This window comes from Gavia stellata, chromosome 16 (assembly GCF_030936135.1).
Source record: "Gavia stellata isolate bGavSte3 chromosome 16, bGavSte3.hap2, whole genome shotgun sequence".
In the NCBI taxonomy this organism is placed as follows: Eukaryota; Metazoa; Chordata; class Aves; order Gaviiformes; family Gaviidae; genus Gavia; species Gavia stellata.
The window spans coordinates 8,785,872-8,800,558 of NC_082609.1; the positions used below are offsets into that span (position 1 = coordinate 8,785,872).

The 14,687-nt window shown below is 42.9% G+C and overlaps 1 protein-coding gene across 1 annotated transcript in view; it reads left to right on the forward strand.

Moving 5' to 3' along the window:
• The first annotated feature begins 5,686 nt into the window (after positions 1-5,686).
• Positions 5,687-14,687, forward strand: part of SGCD (sarcoglycan delta) — a 214,463-nt gene continuing 205,462 nt past the window's right edge. Inside the window, exon 1 of the mRNA XM_059825134.1 lies at positions 5,687-5,701. The gene's annotated coding sequence lies outside the window, so the exon portion shown is untranslated. The remainder of the gene's footprint in view (positions 5,702-14,687) is intronic.

Genomic DNA, 14,687 nt, shown 5'->3' on the forward strand with positions numbered 1-14,687 from the left:
GTGACACGATTGTTTTCTAGTTACATTCCCGTTTTAAGTTAGAGTAAGAGGAAATCCAGTTAGATACTGTCATATCAGCAAAGGTTCTATCACACAGCTGCCTCTGATATAAACCTGTCAGCTCTTGTTGGAAGAACTGGGTTTATTTCATTACTCAGTTATTTTGAAGATCTGACCAGTTAAGTGCAAGCTGTTTGATACTCATTTTCTTCCTAAATCCAGGAAATCAGTTAAGCACTGCTTTTTTTTCCACAGATATGCTTCCAACCCTTTGAAATTTGACAAGGACATATGCATTGCTATAACTTTATCATTGCTTTCAATTGAACTGACAGAAGAAACAATAATATCATGAAAGAGCTTCAGGACAAGGGCAGATGTAAACGTCTGAATCTAAGGAGCCCAAGAGATCTTATTTTATAGTGTAACCAGACTGTAGTAGTAGTAGGAGTAATAATAATAAAAAAACCTTAATAGTATAATGCAGTCTTAGCAGTTAGACAATAGCCTGCAACTTAATGCTTTTGAACTTGAGAAGCAAGTTAATCTAAGTGCCTTTCTTCAGCATGCATGTTTTATTCAAATTGGAAGTATTTCCACTGAATTTCTTGGATTCCACTTTCAGAAATCACTTGTATGCAGCAGCAAGGCTTGTGCACTGTCTTAGCGTTTTCTAACCTGGCAAGATACTAATCATACTTTTTAACCTCGTAATGTAACATTAATACTATTATGATGGGAATAGTTCATGCAACAAGCATGGTTAACCACTGCTCTTCCTTTTTCTTGCATACCCTTAGTTTGCACTTGGATGACAAAAAACAGCGCTGATGTTCAGCAACATCACAGCATTCCACTATATTCTTCTCAGTCAATGTATTCTTCATTTTATTATTGCCTGTATTGAGTTAATTTCCCAAGGAACTCCATCGCACCACCAGCCTCCACCAAATTTCCTACTTGTGGATGTTATCACTTGAATTACAGTTCTGCTATTTCATTATTTGTTTTGTCGGCAGGGAAGGAGAGAAAAAAAGCCTCAAAACAGCTGAGTGCCAGCAGTGCTGGTGACTTCTGTTTTATTTATGTTTTGTACTGAGCCATCACGAATGACAAAGTATGCCTGGGACAGGGTCGTGGGCAATGCTCTCAGTGTTATAGTTGGAAAGGTGCCAAAGTTGCATTGCTACCAATTTTTTACCATTAGCCTTCTGGAAGGAGGGATTCAAAGTATCATTTTATTCTCCTCTTCTCCAGTGTCACCTTTACATTAAATTAATGTGAGATCTTTACCAGAGATGGAGCTGACAGGATGAGTTGTTGATCCTACAGTTCCTTGACGCGGCAGGAGCGGAGGAACAAATCCCATAAAACGCAGAAGTCGGCTTCTCTTCGGATTTGAGCTGTGAGGAGTTAGGAGCATCCTTTGAGATAACGGAATACCCTTGCTTTCGGCTGAAGCTAGTGTGGTGGGATTGCATTAAACCATGCTGTCCTGAAGCTCACTAGAAAAGAGTGAGCTCGATCCTGAGGATATGGTAAAATGCAGCAGCTGTTGCCTACTCAGCTGTATGGGGACTAATGTCCAAGGCTGTAATTAGAAGATATACCTGCTAATGAATTGGTATAATCCCCTGCTGTGTTCAGAGTCTGCTGTGGGATCTTTTTTCGTGCATTTACAGAAGAGGTTGACCTTGTTAAATATTTAGCAATAATAGTATGTTTTCCCTTGCCTGTTTCACAGCCTTTCTTCTGGCTCTACCAGTAAAGCTCCTCTGTATTAATCAAACATCTTTAGCTATAGGGAAAGAGGGAAGTTATGGGGCTATATATGAGCATGTTACATATACCTGAGTGTGGTGTACATGTCTACATGGATGCACACTCATATGCCGTTTTGGTTTCTTAATGGTCACACCAGCAGTAAAAATAAAAGAAATTTAATATTTAAGCAAGGAGATAGGGTTTCAATTATTTTTATTTTTAAGTTACCAGACTCCTTAAATATTTAATCTTTTCTATGCCCAACTAATTTCTTCAATTGCAGTTAGGTAGGTTGTAATTAATTTTTGATGAGACGAATGCTAATTTGAATATCTACTGTACTGTAATTTTTGCTTGCAAATATATTGTTCACCTTCTAGATACCTCTTTTTTTGCCCTATGGAAAGTTGAAAATGCTCACCAATATTGTCATAGCTAGCCACAAGGCCCAAGCTGCACCCTCTGTAAGCTGTATGACACCCAAATACAAGGACGACCGTGCTGGGTCAGGTAAGAGTCCAGTCGGCTCCTGTCCTCACCCTGACGGTAACTGATAGCTGATGCCTAAAGAAGAGTATGAGAACAGGGCAAAGGTATAGCAAGGCTTCCTGTGAGAGAGTCTCCCAGCCTTCACTGATTAGTGATCTGGGAACATCTCAAGGTAGAAGTGGTGTCTTCAAATTTAATATTTGATCTGATTTGTTACATCTAAAGTGTATAGTTATTTTGTATAATTCATGCTTTCTATCAGTAAAGGACTGAGGTGCCTCCAAGGGAAAGGCTCTCTTTTCACTGGAAAAATGTCTTGCTGCCTTTTCTGATTAATGAGAATATCTATATACCTGCTTTTGTGACTTGAAGACTGATCTGATACCACTTAACTATGTTAATGTAGGAATGTGCCTGAATATTTAATCCAGGACTCCAGAAACTGAATGTAAAAATCTGAAGTGGTGGGATAATGAAAGTAATCAGTAGTTTGTTGGCAGTTACCTCCACACATCTGATCAAAGGAGAATGGGTGGCGGGGGGGGGAGCACAACACTTTAGAACCAAAAGTAACTGAAATTGTGGGATTTCTAGTACACGGGGCATTCCTGTAACGTCAGACTTGGTTTTGTTTCAGATAGGTGCACTGTCTGCTCCTACAGCAGCTGCAGACTTGAAATGAATGTATTTTTAATCAGGTGACTAGGAATGGTCCCTGATCTGCCTCCCACCCTCTGTATTTGTGTGATGCACATCGTCAGAGTATGGAGAAAGCCCATTGCATTCAGGCTGGAGCATCTGCACCTTGCTTCTCGCAGGAATCCTGGCCACAGATTTCATTTTGTTGTGTTGCACCATGGGGTGAGGGATGTCTGCAGCAAGTGCTTGTATCGGAGAGACGGGAATGGTGCACAGTCATTGGCTTTTGTCATGACCAAAGTTGTTTTCCCCTCCGCATCCACGTCCACACCTCCCGTTACTTCCAATCCTCCAGCACTACCACATGCTCATAGTTGTCCACGCTTTCAGTCTGGATCAGGTAACGGCAGCAACGTTTTCCAGTTTATTGCTGCTTTGCTCTCATTCCTGTAATGGTAGTGGTTAGGAGTGAGAGAAGCTTTTTTTTTTTGTCTTCACCAAGAGCTGGAAGTGCATGCTTCTGCCTGTACTGCAATTCATGATCCACCCAGCAGCGCAGGAATTCAGACGGTACAGAAAATCTATGCGCATGCATAGCAGCATATTAAGGCAATATGCCAACTTCTTACTGGAGAGATTTGCTTCAGAAGAGCATTGGCAAGCTGTACTAAATAGGGGCTTTCAAAAGCACATCTTTTCCAACCTGACACCAGGCTCCTGCACTCAGCTTGCAATGATGATCTAGTCCTATTGTTGTTACTTCTACTTCTCAACTCAGCTGATGATATAGTTAATGCACAAAAATGTAGCACTGATTTTCTTCGTGACTATTTTGTGTTACAATTTACAAGCAAAAATGAAAAAGTAATTGTAACTGTGGTGTCTGGAGATAGAAATCCCTTAAAAGCAGTGGAATGAAGTCTTGCTGCAACCTGCAGCTCAAACTGCTGCAGCATCAGCCACTTCTATACCCATAAGTCATTCAGCAGCCATTTCAGCTGGCAGTCTGATTTTTCATGGTTAGGCTGGAAGAGGACAGGAACCGTGAAGGTCCACTTTTGTCCTTCATGTCTTGAGTTCCAGAGGGGCAGAAGTTCTGAAAATTTGTGCCAAGAAATGCAGGGCTGGGCTCTGCCATTCTGACTCCTGTTGTGGGTATCTCACAAGCTGCTCCACTTGTAGAGCCTTTAGTTATAGTACGTAACATAAACCACTTATACAAGGTCCAGTGAAGTAATTAATGCTAAATGAAGTGAATATATTTGGCTGTTCTGGTCTGTGTGACCATGCTTGCTATGTGGACTTTTGGTAAATATAATATATATATAGCAAAAAGAAAAAGCAGTATGATGCTAACTTCCAGTATTATTATTATTATTCACACACTGGTTACTGCAATCTTCCTTCTTGCAAGCCCAAAAGCTAATGGGTTTTCCAGATAGCTGTAACCTGTTCATGGGTTCAGGATTTTTTGTGAAGATGTAATGGGATTTTGTGGTATTTTGAGCTGCCACAGAATTTCTCCTGTGTAGGAGACCTCTAAGGAATAAATATGTCTGTATATCTTTTTTTTTTTCTTTGCTCTTTTTGCATTTCTAGGCAAAGTTAGAATACATTCATGGCTGCTGTGTTGAGTTAATGTTAGAAAAGCATCTCTGAGCCCAGTTTAAGGACACAAACTACCTAGTGTGCATGTATCTGATCTAGGGAGGTCAGATCCTGCTCTTTGCTTGATCCTCACCTGCTTTGTGCTGCTCTGCCTGGTCTCGCTTCGCAGGCTGTGTTGTCCAGGTGGGTGAAGGATGGTCCTTCGAGTGTTTTCCCATATGCTAGGGATTAGGGGTGATTATTGTAATGACAGTGATGAATGCTTGAAGTTTTTGGTGCTTCTCTAAGGCTTTTGGTTGCTGCCAGGTGGTTATCTCCATCACTCTCTTCTCACCTGGGTGCCTGCAGGGAGGCTCCCATGTCCATGCTCAGTGCCAGGGTCTGACCTCTCGGAAACACCGAGCATGTTCAGCAGTGATGGTGAGCTAGAAAATGTGGCGATGCCAAGCCCCGACCCTCCCAGAAAAGCTCAGACCATTTACCTGTCTGACAGTTACTTTGGAGGCTGAACTTCAGGAACCCGTTGCTGCGTCAGCCACTGCTTCCCATCAGCTGTAAGGTCCTAACGTGGTTGCCTGTTTAGGAGCTTTGAATTCCTTGAATGAGAGCCATTTTAACAGTGCAAAGTATTAAGGCTGAGGCTATGTCTCAGCTTTTAATATGAAAGTCCTGTTATTCTGCAGAAATGCCATAATGAATTAAAATATTCCCTATGGAGAAGCGTATTACTTATTACGATATAAGACTGGAATAAAAAGCAGCTGGGCTGGTATTCATTTCCTGGTGTAGGGACACTATTAAAGTACTGTAAAGCAAGACTAGCTTTGCACCACAGTTCTTGAATTCAAAGATTGCCCTCCGAAGGTGCCACGCATGATGGATTGTCACAGACTCTTGGTCCTGTCTTGACATTTCATTCCTATCCGTTGTTGTCTTATGTTCTGTTCTGAATCTGCCAAACAACTGACCCTAGAATTTAATGCCACACCTTCTTCTCTTTCCTTTTTCTGAACAGCATCTTTTGCAGCTGAGGCTCTGACATACTGGAGGACACTGCATCTTCCTCAGGGACACGGACAAGGGGGAGCTGGAGCCTCTGGGGAGCTCAGAAAGGAATTGCGGTTGGTGGTCGCCTGAGGAACTTACCTTCACACCAATGTTGCTCTGAAACGAGTTGTGTCCAACGTTCAGGTTTGGTAAGGTATGTAATTTTTCCCCTGCTCTTGTCTTTTTGCTCTTTTCTGAATATCTACATATGGGGAAAACAGAAAAATTAGCAGCCTTCGTGCTTATTGCTGTATACGTGCCATGCTCATATTGCCTCCGTAAATAACCTTTGCTCTCCCTCAATTTGGAGAGCATTCATCAAGAGTGAAGTGTTTTTAAAGTCTTGGGCTTGAAAGTGTGCGTGTTTATATCAAGCACTTTATTGAACAAAATGCGCACTGATGGTTGTGTTTTGCTGTTGGCGACGTACGCTTAGTGATAGGCATCCACGTTTTGAAAGCCCCACTTGTTGTGTTTCACTAATGTCTGCAGTTCAGAGGGTCAGAGATGAAAAAAATAAACGATGCTGAAGTACCCCATTTGTAATACAGCCCTGTGCTTTCCTTTGCGCTTCATACGTTCTTGTTGTTTGCTAAGGATGGAAATAATACCAATTTCTTGCATAATTGTATGTGCCCCCTTTGTTGTGCAGCACTTAAAATTTTTGCATGTGTGAAGATTCTCATATCCACACAAACATTGCCTTGGTTATGCTATAACTGTAGCAATATGCAACTATCTTTTAGCAAGAAATGGAGGGCCAGGACTCAGGGAATGTGTTGTGGACAAAGCTTGTGCTATAGAAGCATTTAGGGTGATATAGCCTCTGATTCTACGTCTTCTTTTATCTAGGCCAAGTTATGTCTGTGAAGGCAAAGTTTGCTGATAAAACCCCAAAATTTGAAGTATTGGTTCCCAGATCTCAGTAGAATGGTATCAGATGATGCTATCCTTTTTCGTTTAACACATGGGTATTGACTTCTCTTATATGACTGAACCAGCAGTATAGCCTTGCTGAGAAAAGTACAGCAGCAATATAACACCCGTACTTGGTGTTAGTGGAGGGGAAAGCAAAAAAAAGGGGGAAAAAAAAAAGTCAAGACTTTCTTAAAAGTCTCTAAGAAAACATGAGGCATCCAGGTGAGTGTGCATTCATTCTCCTGCTTTTGATCTGGTTGCACCAGTAGTGTTACCTCTGGAAACTGTAGGCTCAAACTCTCAGGCTTCAGCAGAGCTCCGCTGGTCTGGAGACTGCCCGTCTCCAGCGATGGCAGAAAAGGTTGGTGGGAATAGCTTAAATTAGGTGCTCAACTTTTAAATGTTGAGGGTCAAGAAAGGTCTGTTCCAACCACAGCGTATGCTGTTAATTTGTACAGGCGTTTCAGGAAAACAACACTGTTGTCAGGGAGGAGAGGTTCCCATCATTAAAACTGCTGCAGCACTTGCTCCGTTTGTCTGTCTGCTCCAGTGGCACCTGGTTTCTAGGAAAGGAGGTTGTTAAACGTTGCTTGCGCTTTTGTTATCATCTTTTACTTTTGTTTATTTCCAAGCTGCTGCTCTTGTGATTAAAATACCTAAAGGGTAAAGCTGTAGGAGAGGTGTTTCATAATCAAGAGGGCTTCTTGACTCTTGCGGAGAAATATTTTGCACTATTATAATGTAGAAATGGCAGCAATTTGTTTATTCCCTGTTTCTGTGTGAGGCTTGTTGGTAAAAGCGTGTAAATCTTCCTTGCAATGAGTGTGTGTGTTTTGCTGGGTACGTAGGGTGCCCCAGGGCGTGCGAGGATCCGCACTGGAGGGGTTGTAGGGTGCCCCAGGGCGTGCGAGGATCCGCACTGGAGGGGTTGTAGGGTGCCCCAGGGCGTGCGAGGATCCACGCTGGAGGGGTTGTAGGGTGCCCCAGGGCGTGCGAGGATCCGCACTGGAGGGGTTGTAGGGTGCCCCAGGGCGTGCGAGGATCCACGCTGGAGGGGTTGGTTGCTGGTGTGAGCGTGGTGCTGACCCTGCTTTGGTCAGGATAGTGGTGAGACGAGCTCCCCACGTCCTTCCCACCCGAGTCGATCCAACTCTCAGTCTAAGGGTCACGTCTCAGGCTGCAGCATGAGTAGTAGTCCAGTGCAGAGCTTGTGCCAGGACTTTGCAGAACCTCAGTTTCAGAGGACAAAGAGCATTTTCCATACAATTGATTTATGTGAAACTATTATTTAGGCATTAAACTCTAGGTTGGACTGCAGTTATATTTTTGCATTTCACTTTGTGACTGTCAGATCTAAAAACTTGGTTCTTATTTAAGGAAAGCTCACATTTATGGAAACTTGATCTTTAAGAACATTGCAGATTGAGAAGATTGTGCTAAAGTTTAAAGAGTTGGCAACACTGCTGTTGTTCATTCAAGTAGCTGAGACCCTTTTTTATTCTTTCTCTTCATCTGGGGGGCTCCTGCAAACTTACCAGAGTAATTGACTACCATCAATTTTATCTGTTGCCATGACACCCTTGTAAGACAGAAGTGCTACTTATCCCCATTTTACAGATGGTGAATAAGGAACAGAGTCACTTCTAGGTCACTTTTAAGCAGTAAACATCTGTCTGATTTGCATGCAATCACAAGTGCAAAAGGTGCATCTGATACCCACAGCAGGAGGCATGAAGGTAGCCTTGGCTGAGCAGCTGAGTCTATAGGGCAAAGCCTGAGATTTGGATGTGGATCCGTCTGAGGTCACTGTTCTGATCTAAACCAGTTTCTTCCATGTGTCCTGCTCTCCCAAGTAGAGGGGGTTTTAATTAAGTGGTTACAGTAATACCAAATGACATCAGGACTCACGTTTGCTCCGTATCTCTGCGGGAAATGGCAACATATGTCCAAAAAATGTTAGCTGAACTCATTCATCTTTGCAGCAGAACATTGTCTGCTCGTGTGGGACGAGCAGATTCCCTTTTAGCCACATTTATGCAATCATGCTGATGGTAATCTTATTGTGTAAGGTATTATTTTAAATGTATCTGTAGATAACATGCAGAGTAATATTTTTTCTTAAATTGCTCATTTTTTAGATTAGTAGAATCCAGTTAGTGAAATGCTCTGTTCTGCTGAAAAAGCACATTTAATAAATATATGATAAAAAATTTAAGTAGCCATTAAACATAGTTAATAAATTTTATCTTGCAAGTAAATTGGAAAAAAAACCTGTTCATTTAATGTGTTTTATGGATCTCGTAGCAATTAATTGTCTTCATTACATGGACATAAATCCTCAGTGTAATTCACCTTTTTCAGATGAATTGCTTTGGAACTTTTCCCTTTGCTTTGTTTAGGCTGTAATATTATTTCTCTTTTTTAAAAGTTGAATCTCAACATCACATTTTTTATCATTCCCAAATGTTCCGTAAATCACTTCAAGTTAACAAAATCTCTTTGCACTACAGGACAGTGCAGAGGTAGTGTTGCAGCTGTGACGGTCTGATAGAGGTGAAGCAGAGAGCTTGCATATTCAAGTCCTTCTTGACCTACAGCAGAGTGGTGGGCAGGTGTCCTTTTCTCATTCCCTATAGTATGTGGTCTGATACAGAGTTTTTACTTCTCTCTTCAAATCTCTCTTGCTTCTTACGTGATTTCAGTTATGAAATCAGAAACAAACACTGGTTTTACATGCCTCTAGGTTTGAATGTCAAAATAAGACCTTAATGCAACTTTCCAACGGCTTGATGAGGGGTGCAGGTCTACTGGCTGTGGGTGAAAATGCGTCAGTAAAATTGTCCTCCTACATTATTGAAGGAGAATTTCAGTTGGACTGTCAAGGGATGTCTGCTTGAATTCCCAAAGCTAAATTCAAAGCTTTATTTTGAATAAAGTCTTTATTCTTCTTGACTGAATTTTGCACACCAAGTAGGAAAACAGGACAGCATGTAGGATCGCTTTTTACATATGTTTTTTATCAGTGAGCACGCTGAGCTTGTTTCTATTTATGCAAATATTTTCTAGCGTTTCTCTGAACTATTTTGCCACGGTGAGGAAATAAAATGGCTATTATGTTTGCATGTTTTGTTGCAAGATCAGCAGACTGGCTGTTAACATATCAATTCCCTTGATGACACCACTTCTGCAACCCCATTCACTCAACTTCTCCTGAATCCATCAACCTGACACATATCAAAGCACAATTTCTGATAACAAATATCTCGGTGTAAAATGAATTAAAAAACTGGTATCAGCAGCAGAACTGAGTTGAATTTCTGAAAGAAAATAAGAACCTCCAAAACTAACATGAGATCCTTAAGATACCAGTCACGGAACAGTGATGTAATAGTCCTTTACCTGTGCTCTTGAAGTACTGAGAAGTCAGTGGGTCTGCCCAAAGTCAGACAAATGGGCTTCTTCCTGGGCTGTCAGCCTGGGCTCTGCCTTCTGGACTCTGGATTTTGTAGTGTTGCTTCAAAGAGCATGATGCAGTTGTGGTTTATTTTCTTTTGGAGACCTTTCTCCTGTGAGGACCAACGACCTCCTTGTAATTACTTTGCACTCTGGTCTTTGAGAAATTTGGAGACTGAGTGATGGAAAATGCTAACCAAGATCTGAACGGAGTAAAGCTTCTTTCTCTCTGAAGGCGAAGCAGTTTGGAGCCCTTTGTCCTCTGCAGAGCTGCTGCTTGGCAGCCTATGGGCCATGTCTTGGGCAGAGTCCAGCTGGGGTGGAAAAAAGCGTGTGTTTCCTTGGGCTGCAGATGTTTTGAAATTACCTGGCTCAAAACCTTCTTCTGAGAACACGTTTCCGTATCTACCTGCAGCATTCTCCTGCCTCGCTCTCCCCATCCTGCTTTTCTATCCCCTTCATTTTTGCGTCTGCTTAGATGATAAGCAGCTTCAGGCAGGGCAGCCTTTGCACTGGTACTGCTCTCACTGTGCCCAGGCTCACTTACCTCTTATTTTTGGCTAGCACACACTATAAAGTATTAACTAATAATAATCATGCTTTTTGCTCCGTGGCATGTCTGCTCTTTGGATAAGTATCCACTGGCAGTTTGCAGCCTAGCAGAGAGGAAGAGGAGGGCGGCCAACAGTTGATGTGGAAAATTAATTATGAACTACCATCCTCCTGCCACGTGGTTCAGGCACTTCTGCTTTCCAAGCTTTACATCCAACCTCGCAGAAAAAAGGAGAATACTGCATTTCCTTCCTTGAACAGTGGGAATGTTGCCAGAACAAAGCTTAGTGGAGAATGTCACATGTGGGACTGATCATTCAGGACGCTCTAGAGCCTTTACTGCTCTGCCTGCAGCTGTGACACCACCCAGATAGTCAGTTTTACCTTTTGTTGGTCAAATGTTAGCTTAATTGTGCATCTAAGTTGATAAAGGCCTGTGTGTGTGATGGGAAGTCACCCCTGTACCATATGCATTTAGGGTGCAACATTTTGTGTTTCTTTGTAGTGGTGACTTGGTAACATTCAGGTTCAGATAAAGCTGCAGCTTGTTATATTTTCATCCTTCAGGATGACATATTTATTTCATAATGATCCACAAAAACTGGTCTGTGATGGTGGGGGGAAGAGTTTGACAGGCACTGTGTAGCCCTGGGAATGTAATTACCTAAAGGAGCAGTTCTTCCCTGAACAACCTCTGTCTTAAGGATCACGGAAATAATTGCTGGAAGCCTCTGCACTGTGTGTACTTCAGGAGTCGTTGTGGTCTCATAATTGCATGCTGGGTCCTGCTAGCTCCAGTTGAGCACTGCAGAACCAGCACAGCGCAGTTTAAGTGCCAAAGATGCCTTTCCTTAGATAGTTCTGTAGGATGCATGAAAGAGCCTTGAAAGAGTTAGGATTTTGGAAAGCCCTGACAACTTTTGTAAGTGACTATTTGGGGCTTAGCTAAAGAAATGAGCATTTGTTGTAACTTTCCTCAATGAAGCCTTTGCTTAGTCTAAAGGATATTGAAGTGTGCAATGGAAACAGCCTTGCAAAGTCACAACAGTAACTGGTGTGAAGTGTTACAGAGATCCTTTGCTGTATTAAGTGTCTCTTTAGACCAGAAAAATCCTTTAGGCTGTTCAAGTTTTCAGTTAAGGTACCAGAAGTCTCCACTTTTCACATTTTTATCATGAGAAATGATCACAGCTCCTGACTACTTTGATGGTTAACTGAGGGGTGATGCTCTAAGAAATACCTAGGATTTTGTAAAGGGCCAAATTGCTGCCTGGTGGAAGACACTGACTCAAATCATGATGGTGTGGCTTCCAGTTTTCTCTTCCTGCGCTCTACCTCCTGATCAACACAAACCTCTTTCTAGTGCTGTCATGCTGAGTTTTTGCAGCCAGGAGCCTGTATTTGGAAGCACAAACCTGTTGTACAAATTCTTTAGATGTGCTGCAAATAATTATAAATGAGTTTAATGAAGGGAAGCTGAAACGTTGGAAATAAGAGAGAATGTGTGCAGCCAAGCATTAGCTGTGAATGGAGAGTTCTTGTTGGCATTGTTTAATGGGAGCTTTTGAGCTTGTAGTTTCTAGAGTGAATATATAGAAAACAGCAAAAACTAGAAGGGCGGGGTAGCTGGAGGTGAATGGGAGGAGAAATGGCTGCCTTTCGCCTCTGGGAGAAAAGGGACAGTGAAGTGAGCAGCATTTCTGTTGATGGGCTAATGCCCCCGGCAGTCTCTGCCTGCCACTTACCGGGAAGGGGCCAGCAGAGACCCTGCTGACACTGGCACCCTCTAAGCAAGGTAGCGTCTTACTCCTTCACCACAGCAAATGCCGTCTGTTGTTTTCTCCTGTCTAGTCAGTTGATAACAGGAAGATTTTTGGGGTTTTTGTTTGTTTGGTTTGTTTTTTCCTCCTCTAGGTAAGCAGCTCCATTTATAGCTCACCAGATAGGCATGGTGCCTTTTGACATTAGTGGCTGTATGCCTTTTCCCCCACCTCAGGAATTGGCCCCTGATCTTTTTGGAGACTCTCCTTTTCTTCCCAATGCTGTTGCGCTTTCCAGTCTTAATGTCGTGTGAGAAGGAACTCTAGTTTTGCATCAGATGTCGTATAAAGACTTAGGCTGGGGGACCAACAAGTTGATGTGCACTCAAGCTGTGTTGTGATGATGCCATAACCCGCGCAGATGGAGAAGCTGAGAACCAAAGCATTCGGAGTAAAGACTGTAAAAGGCAACGTAAGGCTTAGGAGCATGCCATTACCCTGGCAGACCTCATGCCTCTGTCAGGTACTGGAGGCTCTCAGCTTCTCTCCTTCTGCCCAGCAATATTCTGGAAGGTCTGCACCAGCATGCTGGGATAGAGAAAATAGAAATAAAATACAGAGAATTCAGCAAGTTTTTTACAGACACCTTTGTGTTTTATTTATGAAATTGGGTGGGAGAAGTGGTGTTGACTGCCGCTGCAGCTGAGGGGACCTTCCCAAGTGTTACTGAGTTTGTGGCTGAAGTAGGGAGGTTGTAAATCCTTTTCTGCACAGTTGTGCTGTCCCAGGGACGCCACCAAAACACGGAGGACCACCATGCTGTGCCTCTGCTTACATCCCATTCTTTCATGGCTTCTTTCCCGAGATTTTGACTGCCTCTTGGTCTCTGTACCCATGCATCCCACTGCCTTGTAACTGATGACCACCACTGCAGAAGCAGCTCACTGGGCTGCTCTCCAGCTGGACAAGTCCCGGTGGCCATGGTGGGACCTACCCTGAGTTAACTGGTGGGACAGCCCAAGTGGTGGATGCTCAGTTGCATAGTCTGGTATCCTAGAAACTGGTGCCACCATTTGGGACGAGTCCATATGCAAGCTTGGCAGCAGGAGCGGGCTGGGCGCGCTGAACAGCAGTCGCGGTGTCCTGGGCAAGCACCATGCATTTGCTGGGTTGGAGAGCAGTGTGCTGTGCACTAGGCTGGCCTTTTTTGAGAAGGGGGACCAGTTGTGTGGGTATTGCTGGGAATAAGGAAGCCCTTTAGCCTCCACACTGGGATTTGTGTTCATGTGTGACGCCACATGGTCATGTTGTACCACCATCCCCTCTTCCATGAAGGCTGTGTGCTCGTGTTGGCTGTGCTGGAGCTGATCGGGGAGGGTGGCCAGGGAGGTAGGAGGACATTAAGCTATACATGCACTGCAGTTTGCTCAGACTAATGCCTCTCTCCTCCTTTTAGGACCACTGAAAGTTTCCCCTTCAATGCTCTTAAAAGAAAAGGCGGTGAAACAACAACAAAACAAGTCTTTCTCATTAGGAAGGCTTGTAGGCACCTCTCCTTGGCTCAGGAGCAAGGGAAAGGGGGGTGGGCAGCCCTGCCCTGCATTCTGCTTGCTTTCTGGGAGGAATTTCTAGTTGTTAGTGATTAATTCAAATGTTTCTTGTCATGAGTACAGTGTGCACAGAGTGATAAATCTGTGGTGGGTTAGAGGTTGAGGTTGCTCAGTGCTGACAATTAGTTTGAGCCACAGGCTTTGCTTTCATTGGCATTTTCACAGCATTAACCCAGACCTTGTCAATTAAAATCCAGACACATTTTGATGAGGGACATCTTCTTCTAATGATAATTGTAATAATATCACTTTTATTCATTTAAAACCTGTCAGGCAGGCCATGTTTCCTGGAAAATAAGTGCCCAAGTTTCACATTGCCTAAATAACTAGGAAATATCTCTCAGTTTTTTGAGCTGACATTTCATCAAAAGTAACTAAAAGCAAATGAGGCCATAGCTGTTCATCTTTGAACACTTACCAACTTCAATCAAGGCATTTTGACTCTTTCTGCTAAAATAAGCAGGTTTATTAGCCCTTACTTTTGAGGCTAATAAACATTTGATAATTGCCTGAAGTTGATGGTGGGCATTTACACTATTTATGATTGGCTTTTCTAACTGTTTGACAGCATAGCTCCAGACATGTCCTAGGCAGTGATCCATTTATGCAGCTCACTTGTTCTTTAGATGGAGGAGGAAGCCTGGGTGTAAGGGTTGATTAAGGAACTTGTCTGAGTTGCGCGAGAAGTCTGCAGTAGAATAAACCTCAGAAATCCTGTGTCTGTTCTAGTACGTTAACTGCAGTGGTTTTTTATGTGTTTGTGTGTCTGTAAATATTATATTTAGAATCTCTGTCAGGCTACAAAAATAGGTATTTAATAGTTGGAATGGGAGTGATATACCAGATA